At 44.7% G+C, this 17814-nt stretch overlaps 1 protein-coding gene across 1 annotated transcript in view; it reads right to left on the reverse strand.

The window, feature by feature from the left end:
• LOC142585001 (glutamate receptor ionotropic, kainate 2-like) overlaps positions 1-17814 on the reverse strand; it is a 348423-nt gene that overhangs the window by 263221 nt on the left and 67388 nt on the right. The window lies entirely within an intron of this gene.

The raw sequence follows: 17814 nt of genomic DNA on the forward strand, positions 1-17814 counted from the left end.
CAAATGAGCTCAAGTTCAAGAACGGATGAGTGACTGTTGAATCATTAAGGATAACGCAATAATGTGATGTAATAAATCAGCAGCTGCAATAAACGTGTACCCTAAAATCGTGTCGATTGGTGTAATATATAGGGCTCATGTTTTCTAGTTCGCTGTGACTTAGATATCATGAATGTTTCCAGGATGTATGCTTTAATAGGTATACCTTTCATTTTACTGCAGTCACACGGCATGAGCTGCTTTGATCCTTGTATAAGTCGATGTGTGCCAAGCTTTGTGAGCAACAAGTGAAACAGGTCACTGATGACAACGACGCTTAAAAATTATGCTTGGTAGCACTTGAGTTCTAAGGAGTGTACAATCTCTGCGTGGCGCTGGTATCGGGTTACCTTCTCGTATCAGGTCAAACGGAGGGGATCAAGGGATGAAGTGGATGCTTCAACGTTCCTCCGTGCATATATATAACTTATATTGCATGTAGATATGTGGGACGCGGATTGTAGTAGAATTTAACAAGGCCCACTGCAACAAATGTCATTACACTGTTCAAGGGAGCAGCTGTAGTAAAAGCGACAAACTTATCGTGCCTTCCGCAACTCGCTGTGTATAGATACGAGTAAGATGAGAGTATCCGAATCAGTTTTTTTTCATAAATGAAAAACTCATGTCCGATGCAGAAAAATAATTTGCTCAAAACTTGAGCAATATTGTTAATTAAGCACGTTTTTGATCAATTCAGTGCACTGTGCTGAGTACAATGGAGTACACTGCAGTACACAGTGCTGAGGTTATTGGAGAGTGAATAAATCAATGAACGGGAACTTGAGAGGCTGTTCATCATGCAATATGACCGCCAGATTTAGTTATTCTGCTTATCTGTAGTACTTCTTCGTACTACACTCAGCATGTCATCTTCTTTGCAAGGACGAAGAAATGCACTGTTGGGCAAAAATATAAACAGTGGTAATTCAAGTGACAGAGCTCGGCTTCTGTATACAATTTACAATACAACCGCTGTATACAATTTAGCAGCCGTCCACTGTTGCTTGTGCGTGCTGCGACGGTTTTAGCATTTTTCTCCTTCCAGTGACTTCTGCAATTGTTTTGCCCTTACATTCCAGTACCTTATATTGTGTACCTTATATTGTGCACCTTATATTGCACGACTAAGCACTAACTGCAGCTGTAGAAGGCACAGTCACAGAACAAGAATAAGGGAAACAGGGAGCGCTACTATCACCAAGACACGACCATGCGCGTCTAATGGAAGGTTTTGAGCAAAAGGGCTAACACAGTAGTAAAGTAACAGCGCCTTCAGGTGGATTCATACTTTACAGCGGTGAAAGCAACCTTTGTTCAAAGCTTCCTACTGGGCACGTACGCAATGCCAACAAACTCTAGTTGACTTATTTTGACGTTTCAGTTGGTTAAAATCTGTGAACACTTCATTCACTACGTTAGCATATAAACAAACAAACACACACACGCACGCACACAAAACGAGGCATAGCGGGTGAAAGAAAAAGCTAGCGAGCCACCATGGGTGACAACTTCCGCGATAGGAAGTGATAGCAGAAGTATAATTCCCCGCATTCATGTAGAAGACAGAGGCGTAGAAAAGCGTCTCTGTCTTCCACCTAAATGCGGGGAGTTTGATGTCGAGAACTTGAAAAAAAATGAAAGAATAAGTTCGAGATGGAAGATTAGCACTTCTTCTGGCTTTAGTGTTTTCCACTGCTTAAGGAATCTCTCTGAACACTTCAAATGATTTGCTCGCTTCTGCGCAGGCGCTACTTATAAAGGGAGTCAGATAAAACATTTCGTTCGGCTATAAGCCGCTCTGCATTCTAACTTGAACATTACGGCGAGTCTTGGACAAGTTTCAGTTAAGTCTGTTTATTATGGTGACGACGGAAAAATAGAACACGCCGCCAGGATGGCAGCGCTCTTACAAGAAAAAGATTTTCTGGCTTCATGGCATGATCCCTTCAATAAAGCACCAAGTCCAACACGCCAAAAGAAAAACGCTGAAATTTGGAAGTAAGTAGATGCTTAAAACTATGTTGTATGTTCCAGCGCTGCAAGAATTTTATGTTTGTGGAATACATTAACTGAAAAGACCACCCCCCCCCTTCCTTAGAACCCCTTTCGTATTCTCTTCACATCAGCTCACAAAGCATGAGACTTACTGCGCAAATGTGCCTCTAAGCAATTCATGCTATCTTTCCATAATTAGGTAACTTTTATGCAGGAAAAGTTCGTGAAGCTGTGACGTTAAGCGTATGTTACCTCCTTAAGAAAGAATAGCATATCTTAATTATGAAAATCAAACCAGTCCAAGGCGCGAACTTTTGGAAGGAATATAAACTCGACAGTGTGGCGATGCAGCAGTTTCAAGTTAGCGTCCCGAGCCACAGAACCTTTTCTTGCTTGAAGCTGTTTACGGTTTGTGAAACTGAGCAGCGCACAAGTTAAGACCTGTTGCTTTGCAGTTACATGCAAACCATACGTCAAATTACCGTATTTACTAAATTCTAGCGCGAGTTTTCTTTTTTTCCATGATTTTCCTTGCTTGAACTTGACCCTCGCGTTATATTAGAATCACGGCAAAATTGACCATTTTGAAACAAACAGCCTGAATCTCGCGCTTTTTATTGTTATGTTCACAATCTGTATGTCTCGATGCGATCCATAAACGAGTTTCCCGAAGTCAGAACTTGATTTTTCTTCAAATCGATGCAATTTTCATATCCCCGCCACGGCGACTACATTTCGATGGAGGCGAAATGCGAAAGCACCCGTGTACGTAGATTTAGATGCACGTTAAGGAACCCCAGGTGATCCAAATTATTCCAGAGTTCCGCACTACGGCGTGCCTCATAATCAGATCGTGGTTTCGGCAAGTTAGACCCCATAATTATTTTACCCCATTTTCAATGTGCTTGTGACTGCTGTTACGGTTACGGTGCTGCAGCATCTGGGGCCTTTCGCGCTACAAGTCCGTTTATTTGTGGCGTTGTGGCAACGTAGCCCATTCGGTATGATGTACGCTTTGAGAGAGGACCAGTTTTGATGGTCGGGAGGACGGAAAACTCCGCCATGTCTCGGCGGCTCGACGTAACGAGTCAGCGATTCGCGGATGCCAAGACCAACGGGAGGTCCTCGTTAAATCCGAGGTCGGTCGGAAGCGTTCTGCGGACCTCGTAGCGGCCTCGTAGCGTCCCCAAATGAAATGGTTTTTCGGCCTCTTAAGAAGTACTTAATCTCAAACAAGCTCGAAGATGATGCGATTCTCGGATGGCCGCTTTCATAGGTAGTTTCGCTTTCGCGAGATTTGGCTCGTGCCCGGCACCGAACCCCTTGAAATATACGGCTCACAGCACTCTTGGCAATATAAAGAGTATACTTGGCACTGATATCGAGCGTGGCACAGCGCCAAAAAAAACTTGTCAGGGGCGCTGTCATTGCCAAGTCACGCGAAATTTGGTGAAAGGGTAACTATCTCGGAAAGAGATCGCCCGAGGGAAGTGGTTTCCGAATTGTGATTTCTTTAATAAAATACCACTTCTTCCGTTCATCTCGCGTTACGTATGTGTTTTTTATTCATTTATTTTTCATTTCACTTGACTGGAAACTCGACCCTCGCTTTAATATCAAGGTAGCGTTATAGTCGAGTAACTAAGGTAGCATAAATCTACAATTTTTCTTTAGGACTTATTTTGTAAAGAAATAACATGAAGGCACAGAACGTTGAAGACCTATTTTACATAAGTTAATGCTCCGCACTTTTGTCATGAAGTGGTTTTGCCAACTTCCACTATCGCGTCAGCCACGAAGGGTTCTCTGGCGAGGAGTATTTTTCTGCGGACTTTGAAATTGGTATAAGTGCACTGTTTCGAGCATGGTATTCGAGAGTTAGTTTCAGAAGTGTAATGCCCAGCGCATTCTCAAAGCACAGAGAGCGAATGGGAAGCGCTTCTTCCTTAAGAAGGGCGTCTTGGAGAAATCGCCAGACGTGGGATTAATGGGTTGAACATTCTTACTGTATATGAAATCTAATGTATGCGGGAAGCACAGTGTCATCTTGCTATTCATTGTACTGTATGTTCTATTGCACCCTATTGTTAAAGGACGGCTTTCCTTTGAGCGTTGCATCCGTCCAATATTCCAAGTCATAGGATCAGGTTTTAGTTAAAGCAAATTGAGATAGGCGCAAGTGCGTGAAAATGTATCTAGTTTTTTTTTCCACAGAAATAATGTGAGACTCATCTCAGAGAAAAAAAAGTAGTTATTCTACACATATTGGTTAGGCTGGAGGTTCGAGGCAATATGCATGCACGAGGAAGGCAAGAAACAAACCAAACAATAATATAGACGTATTTTCGCAGCCCTACATCTTTGACAAGGCACCGGTTGTGCAATCAAGTACGTGAATAGAAAATTGCTTAAGAAGCGCAGATTCAACTTGGCACTGGAAACTATTTTTACTTTTTTTTTTCATGTTGTCTTCGCAGTATGCAGCTCGTGTGGATAAATGCAGTTTTTTTTTAATGTAGTAGTAAACGTTCGCGCGCAAACTTAACGAAACCGTACTGAACACGCTTTCTCATAAGCTCATGCACGCTGCAGTAATGACACATAGAGGAGGCGACTAGCTCGACAGTGGCTGTGGACATGATTTTGCGCAATATGATAGGCCCGCTTCATATGTCTCCTACACGACGAATCAAAAGGATAACTACAAATTCCCGAGTTTTGCGATTACGCTCTGAAAACCAACAATTTCCTCACCCGTTTCGAAAAAATAAGTTGGTAATGCATCTTCACTGCCATGGGGAAAGATAATTTCACTGAAAAGAAGATAAATTGCTTGCCTATCTTTAACAGTTGTCTACTTCGACAGTTGCTGAGCATGCGTAAGCATGATTTTAATGTAAAAGCAAACCACGGCTCATAATATAACTCACAATAAGCTATTGGCAGTTTCGCCCGATGGCGAAGCATCGAAATCGATTGCAGGGTTCAGCACTGCGCTTGAGCTGGAGGAGCCACGCGGGGTTCTGACAACACGCGTAGTCGTCATGGTGTGACGTGGCACATGAGATCGCTCCTGCTGAGCAACACATTAATAGATACGGGCCATTATTTAGCATCCATCAAGTTCTGCAAAAGCAACCACTTACCCCGTGGAAATTTTTTTATCGAAAGCCTACAGATAGTCTATAGCCATTTCTTTAGACTAGTCTACAGACAGTCTAGAGACTTATGGCTATATACTTTTTACAGAGAGAGAGAGAGAGAGAGAGAAATGCAAAGGAAAGACAGGGAGGTTAACCAGAGATTATCTCCGTTTGGCTACCCTGTACTGGGGGAGGGGCAAGGGGATGCAATAGGTGAGAAAGAAAGAAGGATAAAAAAGGAAAAAATAACTAAGCACACACAGGCACGTACACACGAACTATTTCTTGGGCACTGTCACGCCGCCCGCAAAGGCGTTCCTTGTCTTACGCAGTGTCACCGTACAGTCCTACGCCACACAGTGTACAGGCACAATTTGTCAGAAAGTCCCGTGTCTTTCAAGTATCGCAGCAACGCCTTCATAGCGGATCGCGCTGATGTTCGCGTAGGCCAGGTTCCAAGAATCGTGTTTTCTGTCATTGGGCGCTTGTCCAGTTTGTCTAAGGTGCCTGAGGGGACTGCTCTTTGTGGGTTAAAACGAGAGCACTGACAAATAAGATGCTCGATCGTTTCGTTGCACCCGCAGAAGCCACGCTGTGGGCTGTTGGCAATCCTGATAAGGAAAGAGTAGGCATTTGAAAATGCTACTCCAAGCCATAGACGGACAAGAAGGGTGCATTCACGTTGTGGAAGCTCGGGCGGGATATGGAGCTGTAAATTAGGGTCCAGGGTATGGAGGCGTGCACTTGTGAAATCGGATGAATTCCATTGGGCTAATGTCAGGTCACGCGCAAGTGCGGAAAGTTTTTTCGCTGCGTCTGCTCTCGAAAGAGGAATGGCAACGCAGTTGACGCCGTCATGGGTAGATCGGGTAGCTGCGTCTGCTCGATCATTGCCATGTATGCCACAGTGACTAGGCAACCACTGATATATTATATCGTGTCCTTCGTCAACTAGTCGATGGTGGACTTCTCTAATGCCATTTTCTTTTTTTCTTGAGCCTTCTTTTTCATGCCCATGATGATATGTCTGCGGTGCTGCCTCATTCGCATGCTAACATAGCAATGCATCAACTGAGCTAGGGTTTGTTCCTTATGCTCTTCACACGGAAAAATAATCGTGTATATATCTAGGACACCCTCAACTGCATCTCAGTATACAGTCTGGGCATAAAGGCATCTGCATATGCTACAAACAAAGGTTCTGTTTGTTTAAGTAAATTATAAAGGTGCACGTTCAGGTGCGCAAGACCTACTCTTGTGTTTGCATTCGTGAGTGCTGCTTCAGAGGAAGTGCTCTCTTCAGTACCGAACGCTGACTTGCATGTAAGGCAGCTGGTGAAGTTTTTCATTTTGCTACAAATGAATCTTGCTAAATAATAAACTATGCAGTCTTCAACTTCACTTTCTGCTCCACCCATCGCTTGGCAAAAGACATCATCCCATTCCCAGTCCTCTACACAGACAAGGCTGTCGAGTTTCTGCTTCAGTTCATCCACAAAGTCATTTGCTTAAGTGACATTGTTCGGGTTCACAAAGGCCCTGAAATCGGATATGTATAGTAGCGGCTTCTCTCCCTCACTACTCTGCAGTTGCCAAATTTAGGATGCTTGAGCAGGGCGTAAATGGATAATGTCTGGTACAGCTGCAAGAAAGTAGGCATTGAGGGGTGGTCATTCTGGCTTCCAGCCAATCTTACCTTTCCAAAGAAACGTTGAATTGGATCTTGATTCACCTTGCTTTTCAATGCATATATAAAATTGTAATCGTGCAGGAGAGCATTGCAAAGTCCTTTCTTGGATTTTAATGTGACCCAAAGGTCCTCAGATGTGCTCCTGTTGAGGGACATGTCTTTTGTTATCAAGCCACACTGAAGTTCCTTATCCCAGCTGTCAAGCCATTCAATACCGCGACTGATAATTCCAAGGTCTGAACTATGCTTTGTAATGACTTCCGCAGGAAAACGACGGTGTAATGCATCGAAGAGATCGTTTAGAAATAAAGTAAATTCCTCACTCGCCACACTGCCGCCAAGCCGCGGTACATGGAGTGGCTGAAGACTTGCGTCGCCAATTTCACATGCATTTTTTTTGCAAATGGTTGGGTAGATGTGGCTATATGTAATCTTAGGACATCCACAGGCCTCCAGATTTGTTCTGATCCTCCTTGTGAGCTGCAGCATAGTCTTCCAATCTTATCCATTTGCCTTTCTTCTTCAGGTACCTCTGCTGCTTCAGTCGATTCCTTATGCATTTGATTAAATGTGACACGTCGGAAGATGCAAAAACTTTTCTTGTAGGATCACTTGGGTGGGGGAAGGAGTTGCAGCAGCCCTGTACGCTTCCACTTAGCCCCAATGTGTTATACATACGTCTGTTTGTTGATGCTCCATCACACACAAAGCCGTGAATTTTGGCGCCAGCTTCTTCAAGTAGAACAATTGCTTGAAGTAGCAACTGTGCAAGTAGCAACGGTGCCTTTTGTTGCACTTTTCGATGCAAAAACTCCAATTTATTGGGCATAGCTGTCATGGACAAAGGACAAAGGACAAAACATAAAAACCAGGGAATGGTCAGCAAGCTCGCCTGAGTCTCCTGTCTCTGATGTCATTCCTACATATGTCATAGCGTTTGAGTTGACACGCTTACTCTTGTGAATTTGCATTTCATCGAACATTAGCATACTGTGTTTTTAAAAGATGTCCTTCTTTAAAGACTTTTTTTAGAGCAGCAAAGAACTTGTTATGAAAGCCGGACTTCAAGCAGACTGTTGCCATATAACGGCGTATTGTTCTGATTCATGGAAATGCAACAGTTTCATTTTCCATTAGAAACCTGTACTCTGCCGGTGATCTAGTATGTAGGAGCAGGCAGAGTAGTATCCAGTTGTCTAAATATCTTCAACCCTTCTTTGACTAAGCTTTTCCGGCTGCCACACACTCTTTGAAAACGAGCAGCGGAGCCTCTGGTGGGTTCGCCTCCTTAAAAAGACGTTCAACAGATTCCTCATTTAGCTCTCCTAACTTTGCATTTTGCAAACTCTGCCTCCACTTTCTTTTTCACGTTGAGATTTCGTGCCTTAGATTTATCACAGGCAATTCTCGTTTTGTGTATTGTTTTGACTCGAGCCTTTTTTGATGGGCTTGCTATGAACCGGACGAGCTTCATTTTGTTCTTTTTCGTTCACCTGGCATCATGAATTTGGAGCAAATTCTTCAGTCGGTCACAAGCCATGCATATTTTTTCATCAGTAAGCAGTGTTCATTTGTTATGACGCCACATTCTACAGACATCAACACATGCATACTCGGAATGTATATCATTCAACTTTTCTGTAGAGGAGCCACCAATGCACACAGGCATGTCATGCAACCTCCGAACAACACTTTCTACTGCACTTATAGAATGCAGACTTCTCTCATAGCCTAGGCTGTTGATGGGTAGAGAATGCCCATGAACAAACGTCCTAACCGAAATAGAGTCGTCACTCGAAGGTGTTACCTCTAGTGTTTTACGAAGATAAGGTGGGCAATTACGTTCAAAACTGTTTGCCAAAGCCAGCTCAGAAAAAACAACCGCATGCAGTCCAAGTTCTATACTACTCGCACTGCCCATTCTCTGCTGGGTAGTTGCAGACATGATGCAGTTTAGAAAGAAGTGAAAATGACAGGGGCTCCTCCTTGTACAAGGCGTAGGAAGATACGGTGCTATGCAGCTCCTCGTCTTTACTTGGTCTTGCGCATGCTTTGGTATGAACGGACGTCCTGTTCTGCTGCTGAGTTCGCAGGAACTGGCTGCTGTGCTGTCATCTCCGGGGGTGTCATTCTGGACAAAAAACATTGTACAGTCGAAGTTCTGATATATGGAGCACACCTACAATAATGAGATCAGCAAGCAACTTGCAGCGGCAATATACGCTGAATGAAAGCCGTTACAACTTCACTCCGAAAAATACGGCCTGAAATGCTAATAATGCAGGTTGGTGAAAGAGCTAGCACTGTAATAGTGTAGCTATTGTGTAGACTAAGATATGACAGGATAACAAGAAAAATAATGGTCTGATAAATTTTCTGCAGGTAAAAAAATAACATCAGCGCAGAAGTTATGAAATGTTTGCAGCTTAGATTACCTGGCCTTCTTCGCTACCCTGCGTGAAGCAAGGTATGCTGTTGCAGAGTTAATTCTTCCCTTTATACAGGCATTCCTCTGGTTCCATAAAATTTGAACTGTCGGAATTAAACAAACTAGCAGTGACGGTGCCATCAGCAATACAATCTTGAACTGTGCTACCAACCTGCACGAAACAAAATCGTGCGCAGAATCTTTGAGGCTAGATTTTAAAAAATCAAAAAGCAACCAAGTGTATGCGAAGTGGGTAGCTTACCTAAGTTTCACTTTGTTGAGCATCACAACTCGGTGTGCTGGTTGACGCCACAGTCAAGTGTCAAACATGGTATCAAGGCGGCATATTGAACGTGATGTCGCTCAACTGCTGGCTCCATGGCTGTTTCCGAATCCACAGGATTCGCAGAGGGCCAGGAAGCTTGCAGATTTTGCGTCGCACCCTTGTCGTCGACTTTCGGCCGACGTCACTTGGGTGCTCGCGCAGGAGGTTCTCTCTTAAAAGGCTGCTTTCGAGGTCTGTTTGACCATGTGAGGTACTTTGGGCAAATTGGAAATGAGGGGGGAACTGCGTCTTTAGGCAGTACAGGTATCTTTTCCGCTTTAGGCAGCACTTTTCCATTGATCTTCGCGTAACATCTCCGGGATATCACGTCCGCTGAAAAATGCTTGGCACAGACATGGTCGGCAGGTGTCCAATTCCGGTCTGTCCTCGGAATCGCACGGCTCCAGACGAACATTGTCGGATGGAGCTTTGAATAGGAGCGCATGCTACGTGCAAGTCCGGTAGCCCGAATTGCAGTTCTGGACGAACCACTTTCTTCCCATTGCAAACACGTCTAAAAAAAAGAAAAAATCGCTGCTACTTTCGTCTGCGCAATGCCCACCAGAGGTGAGCCTCTGTGGCGATGAAAGCTAAACACCAAGGCTCTATCAAACATGGGAATAAAAAAATACTTTCAAAACGCCAAGGAAGAGCAGCCACACCAGCAAAAGCACCTGCGGGGTAGCGCTGCTCGCACGTGGCAGGTCGCCACGATTTTAATGAATGGGTGGATGTTATGAGCATCCCCTTTGGAACGGGATGCTGGGATGCGCCACCAAGCTCTAGCTAATATACTGCCTAATGTCCTACCTAGGTTAAACAATGAAAAAAGAAAAAAATACACTAGGAACTACAACGCCCAAATTTTCTGATCCCCCGTTGCGAACTATGCTTATGCACGTCTCTGTCTTTTGTCGTTTCCCTACTTTTCTTCCACCAGTCCTCCAATCGCCTCTTACTAATGCCTATTGCGGACATGTTTGCTTTACCACTGCTCCCGCTGAACCCAAGGGCTTCAAGGAGGCCATTGGTGCCTAAATTGGCCACTTGGTAGACGTCTTCACATTCTAATAAAACATGCTCCATCGTTTCCCTAGCTCTACCGCAGCAAGCACCATGCTTCTTTTTCTTCCTTCTTATGTCTCGCTTTATAGGTGCGTGTTCTAAGGCATCCCGATCTCGCTTCGAAAAGTAATGAGCTTCCCTTTGAGTTATCATAAATGGTTTCTTTCCTGATTTTGTTTATTCCCCTTAAGTAGTTACTCATGGCAGGTTTCTTTTCCATTGCCGCCACCCATCAGATTATTTCAGTCTCTCTGACTTTGCGCTTGAACTTCTTTGTTGCTGTGTTGCCCCCCACCCCTACAGGCCACATAATTTCTGGTAAGCTTCCCAGTTGTTTTCCTCCGATGTGAATCAATGTTTTTCCTGTACAGATACCTCAACACTCTCCCAGCCCATTTACTTTTCTCCATATTCCTCAGCCGTTCTCCATACTCAATCTTACTGCGAGCTTCCCACACTTCAAAACTAGTCCAGCCCATATCACCCTGAAAAGTATCATTTGTACTCTTCCCGTGAGCGCCCAATGCGAGGCGTCCCACTGACCTTTGGTTCCCATCGAGTTCCGATTGTACCCCTGATTTAAAGCAAACAGCCGCATTTCCAAAAGTAAGTGCTGGAACCATTACACCTTTTCACATACCTCGGAGGACCTCGTACATATATTGCATCCCCATAGCGCTGTGCAGGTGCTTCATTATGGCTGCGTTTCTCTTCCCCTTTACTGTTATGGTTTTTTCCTGTGTTTCCATATGTCTATTGCCTTCGTTTAACCATATGCCAAGGTATTTATATTCCGTTACACAAGGTATTTGTTGGCCCTGTATCTCAACTGTCTGTTCACTGCTTTCATTGAATAACATAACACCTAATTTTTTAAGACTAAATTTAAAACCTAAATCGTTGCATTCCTGTCCACAGATATTAGCCAGACGTTGCCAATCACTTTGCTTGTTAGCTAGCAACACAATGTCATCCGCATAAAATAACCCTGGGAGCTGTTGCTCTACTACTGTACCCGCCTGCTTGTATGAGAGATTAAGCCCGATATTACTTCCTTCTAGCGCCCTCTCCATCCTCACCATGTACATTATAAACAGCAGTGGGGATAAAGGGCACTCCTGCCTTAGTCCCTTGTTGATATGAACTTTCTCCTCGCTACTCGCCCCTTCTCATACAACGCAAACGGTATTTTCTAGGTAAATTTCTCTCAAAAGCTGTAGACAATCGTTACCTAAGGCTTCCCCTTCCAGAATATCCCACAAAATGTTGCGGTCTACGTTGTCGTAAGCTCCTGTAATGCCTAAAAAGGCCACATACAGTGGTCTGCTTTCTGCTTTTGATATTTCAATACACTGAGTAAGAACAAACAATTTATCATCCAAACGCCTACCTTTTCTGTAGCCATTCTGAAGCTCTCCCAAAATGCCATTATTCTCTGCCCATGCTTGAAGCATTAATTTGATTGCCTGCATTGCTAGCCTGTATATTACCTATGTAGTGGACAACGGTCTATACTAGTGAATTCAGTCCTTTGTGCCCCGTACCTTTATAAATTAAATTCATTCTACTTTGTCGCCAAGTGTCTGGTACTCGTATATCTTTTAAAGTTTTTTCCCATGCTTTCCCCTGAGCTTCCTTACTTTTTGGTCCTGGTTCATTTATCAGCCTAACGGGAACCTCTTCTAGCCCTGTGGCTGTGCGCTTAGGAATTTTCTTTTCCGCATTTTTCCAGTTTAAATTTGTCAGCACCAGCTCCTTCTCCACTTGGGTCTCTTTCATGCTCTTTTTTTCTTCAAATACAACCTCGTAATTGCCTTAGAAAGATTCGACTGTTACTTTTCGGATGTAACTTATTGCCGCTTCTCCTTCTAGTATGTTTTCATCTTCGTCTAGGATGTGTTGTTGTATTGTTGTTGAGTTCCTGCCTAATAATTTTATGTGGTTCGAAAATAGCCTAGGTGCGGGCTCCTTTTTCTCACGTATTTCTAACAACCAACGTTCACTTTCACCTTTTCATTTTGGTTGCACCAGTATTTGAACCATAGACTTTTTCTCCCGGTATATCTCCCATTTACTGGTTACTTCATCCTGCGGCAACTGCGCCTTCTTTACCTCCCTGTGCTCTCGAGATGCTTTCTGTCTTTCGGCGATCGCTTCTTGGATCTCCTTGTTCCACCAGCTTATCTGTTTCTTTTTTCCTTCCCAACGAACATGTTGTTTCTCTTTTCGTATTTTTGTCGTTATTACACTTAGAAGCTCACCATATTCCCACTCTTTACTTGGCCATTTGCCAAGTTCTTCCTCAACTCTAGTGTCTATTTGCTACTAGTTTAGCGTTCGAATTTGGACTGGCAATTTTGCTCTCCTTGCTCACTCTCCCAACTACATATCCCATTTTCAAAATGATGCGCTTATGGTCACTCCCTATGCTGCTAAACCCTTCCTCATCGATGACCATTTCTCTCAACTTATCGTGAATTCCTTCTGTCATCAGACAGTAATCGATGGCCGATTGCCGGTTTCCCACTTCCCACGTGATCTGCCCTTCCCACTTAGGCCCCGTATTCACGATAACAAGGTTATGTTGCTCACAAAGGTCAAGCATTGACTTAACGTTATTTCCGGTAGAGCCATCTAAATCCTGTATGTGGGCATTCATGTCACCTAATAGGACAATTTCAGCCCTATTCCCGAAACCCTCAATATCAGCGCTTATGCATTCCACTAACACTTTATTCTTCCCTGTGCAATTTTTTCCGGTCCACAAATACATAACGCCCAGCCAAGTTTCTTTCCCACTCATTGTACCTGATAATCGAAGATGTTCTTGACATTGTGAATTTACTCTTTATCATTTGGCTCCCTGGTGCATGAGCATTGTAACTCCCCCTCCCTTTCTTTCCGACTTAGTTCTGTTGCACCCCTTCCCAAACATAATTCTCCATAACTGGCGGCTCTTCTGAGTCTCTAAGGTGCGTTTCTGTAACCGCATAGATCCCTATTTGTTCTGTGTGTAACTGCTCCTCAATCTCTGCCCACTTTTCCTTTCTTCGGTCGCCCTGCAGGTTTATGTAGCCTATTGCATGGCGAGCTATTTTGCTTGCTTTCCTCCTTTTTCTGTTATCGATGGCGATACTCTTCTGATATTCCCCTAGGGGACCTTCTTCCTTACTATCTACTCTGACTTCCTGAGTGACCCCGGGCCCCCTAAAGAAGCAACAGCACGATCACCAAGTCGCCAGCCCACTTCTCTTGCCAGCCTGTTATTGAAGTGAATCCCGTGTCGTTTAAAAGCACCAAAACTTCTCACTTCCCTGTTTTCTTCGACAACCTCGAAGCCTTTCTCTCGGCTAATTTTCCATATTGCCTCATTAGCAGCCACTACGGCTCTTTGTACGTGACTCTCACGTACCGGCACCTCCGGCATCGTGCACACCACGACCTGCATCTGGGCGGTGCACCACGATCTGCACCTGGGACCGCATTTCACAGCGCCCTCTACGTCGGCTGTGACCATGCCCCTCTCCTGGCTCGCTACCCTCGAACATACTGTGGCCGCGAGCGGGCGGCGCTCTCGCACGCGACGAGGGGAGAGTGTCAACACCTCTCTCTCCATACTTCTTACACCGTGGTACGCACGATCTAACCACCCACTCCCACCCCCAACTCAACCCCGACGCGGTCTGCTTGACAGCAGCAGCAGCAATGGGAAAGTCGAAGGAAGAGGCAAAGAAAGCTTCGCGTTAAAAAAAAAAAAATCCGAAGGCACCTAAGAACATGAGTTGTGAATGCCAATGCATTTATGTCAAATTTAACGCCGCTGAGTGGTCTTTCTTATTTTTTTTTGAGACGCCAGTGATGTACTTATGCGGGGTATGTTATCGATAAGTTCGATTAAACTGTGGCGGGTAATTCTTTCTTTTTGTTGTACAGTTTCTACGTTAGCATGTTGGCTGTAGGCCGGAATTATTTGGACGATATTGTTGAGAGATAAAGTACGTCTCATACCGCCGACATTCTGCGCGACGAGAGACCGAGGGAGAAGCGGCGGCCACCAAGACCGGAGGGCGGGCGCTGCAGCCAAGCCCATTGGGGGTGAGCGAGAGCTACACGGATCGTGCGCGAGCTTCCGAGAGCGAGATGGCGGCACGCGCACGCGTCGTCATGACTGCCTTGCCGACGAAAATCCGTCTCGCCCGACCTAGGCGTCGCGTCACCGTATGTGCCCGGTCGAGGCGCTCTGGTCATGTGGCGTCGCGCTGAAGCGTTCTCCTCTCACGCAACAGTTGGCATGCTAGCGCATCAGCAGGTGTTCTGTTTCACCAGCTCTGCTGCGTCGAAGCACGCACGTGACGTGGCATCACAGCCAATGGGAATTTAGTTGCCGTTTCGCTGCTACAGACGCCGGATTTTTCGGTAAATGGGCCATTTGATGCTTTCGCATCGAAACGTTCGAGGGTGATACACAGAGAGTAAGAAGCAGACACAACTCAGCATATTAACCGTTCAATTGGCACCGTCGTTTTTGCAGGCAAAAGCAGAGCGCGTGACTTGAGACCACACAACGCTTTAGGGGCTGACCGCGCATGCGCACAGCCATCGCTTAAAGGCATGCGCCGGGCGGCGTAAAAGTCGCGAAAACAGTTCGAGTGTGCGGGAAAATGATTTCGCAATCAAAATAAATCAATATAACATTTTGTTACATCCGCTTTAATCAGCAAACATGCTGGCACCTTGTATGTTGGCAGTTCGACATTTCCAGCACAAATAGAGAAAGCTTTGCAAAAGAAAAAAAAGATATATTAAATACCATGAATTTTTTACCAAGACAGTTTTATTACTTCTTTCTCAGTGTTTTTCGGTTGCGTTAAGCATCTCTTGCACCTAAAAATATCCTGCCACCGTTTTGCACTTTCGAGAAACCGTTATTCAAGCTGTGGATCAAAGGCGAAGTTGTACGATGGGAAATGGAATGCTTTATAGCATAAATAAGGAATGGAACCCGCAAGGTGCTCTTTCTGGTACGATTGTTAGAATTATGTTGGACTTGTCATTTTGTTATTTTGGTTGAACAAAGCGAAACTCTAAATCGTTGTGTTTTATTTATATATAGAGAAACAACGTTATAAAAAAAACCCGTAACCTGTTGGCTGCTCCTTCGCCATTTCCTTACGCTCACAGGAACATTCCAGAAAGCACCCACACACTCTATTATAAGCTCTTGGCAGCGTTACTCGGAAATGAATAGAAAAGCTCCTTTTTCGGCCTCCTTAGCTGAGTTTCCGAGTTTCTAAACAACGTGTATGAATGTTTCACCTTCACGAAAAGCAGAATTGATAACGAGAAGTGCTTGTAAATTTCCTTTTGCTATTGAAAAGCGACGGCAGCTTCAAAGAATTCCCCAGTCTTGAAGTGGCCGCACAAAAACTCAAACTATTGCCTTCCAGCATTCCGATAAAGAATATTCATGATGAAAATTGTATTTCTTGCTCACACGTACCGCGGTTTCCAAAAACCGCATAATGTTAACACGAAAACGAGGTTATTCCATTCTATATTTCGGGTATTATGACATGTTGCAGGCAACGCGTGCTTTTGCAATGTAGTTGGGCGCAGAGAGAGGATGCTGCAAGACTAAGGCACATGGAATTTTGCTGTACTTTCGGTTAACTTAGCGTGGCCCTGTACATTCCAAATTCATTATTAACCCTTCAGCAGTTTGTACAATAATATCGCTGACTTATGAAAAGAAGTCGCACTCTAGCCTTAAAGACGAACCACTGGCTGCAATAGCAAATTAGTAGACACCCATAATAAGTAAGGATATTAGTTTCATCGGCCGTATAAACTTGTAAACACTCGCTTACTAACTAAACTAACAAGCATGGTGTGCGCGCGCACAGGTGAACGTGCACAGCTGACATTCGATGACCGTGGGCACTCGCTGTCAAAACGTTGGCGTGAGGAAGCGCGGCTGCAGCAGAGAGCGAAGTGACCTTCGTGCTGTGTATCGCTTGAACATGCTGAGCGCCGAGAGCACAGCACACGCAAACGTACGAGCACTCTGTCCACCTAGACTCTGCCGCCAAAGCAGATCGCTTTTAAAGTAAAGCCGGCGCGCCCGCGCGCGGGCGCGCAATGTCAAGTCTGAAGTACAACGCCCCCTCCCCCGCCCCTCCTCCACCGGGACCCTTGCGCGCCACTGAAGACGGCGCGCTTCCTGCCAGCTTTCCTGCCTTGCGCGCACGAGATTGAGCCGCGATCGTCGGCTCACCCTTGCGCGCTTTCCCTAGGGAAATAGAGCATAAGGCGCACGGCGACGGTGTTATCGCCCTTGAAATTTACACAGAACATCATGGCGACAGTGACGGCAGAAAGCGCCTTGAGTGCCCCTGTAACTGGTATCGCAATATAACATCTGCGAAAACATCACAATGCGAAAGAATAGTGGGTGTCCTTGAATTGGCATCTATTCAATTACCTGCAAGACTGGTGTTCCCAAAAATGTTGACCGTGAGCCCCACAAGAGATTTTGCTCACAAAACCTGAAGGTTTAGTCGTTTGTTTAAGCAAGCTCTTATTTTTTTACCTGCATAGAGGTGCGCTTAGAGAATTCACATTAACACTGTCAAAGTGTTCTTGCTATTATGTATACTGTAGGCGGTATACGACGACACCAGACGAAATTGTTGAGATGGCACTTCGAGATTGAGGAACGCTTTTCGTGTGGTAGCCAAACTTACTGCCTCCCACGGCATTTATGAAAATTTTTTCGTGAATGCTGCATTTACGAATATTATATAGTGTCATAGCGTATTAAAAATACATTTTATGCGAAATGAAAACCAATGTATTCTGCAGATAACAAACATATTTAAAAAAACGTCGCTTTGCGAGCTTCTAATAACTCCAATTCGGCTGCCTCTACCTAACGATGAGCAACATGTTTCTTTTTTTTTTTTGCGGCACATCCAGAGGGCTGTGAGGCTCAGAAAGAGAATTCAACCCTTTCCAAGCCACTCAGAGCTTCAATCACGAGGCGATATAGCAGCCATTAAAATGCAAATCGTACAACAAACAAATTGTCAGTTAGCAGCAAAAATATCCGTTGACTGGCTTCGAAACT

The sequence above is a fragment of the Dermacentor variabilis genome, chromosome 6 (genome assembly GCF_050947875.1).
Source record: "Dermacentor variabilis isolate Ectoservices chromosome 6, ASM5094787v1, whole genome shotgun sequence".
In the NCBI taxonomy this organism is placed as follows: domain Eukaryota; kingdom Metazoa; phylum Arthropoda; class Arachnida; order Ixodida; family Ixodidae; genus Dermacentor; species Dermacentor variabilis.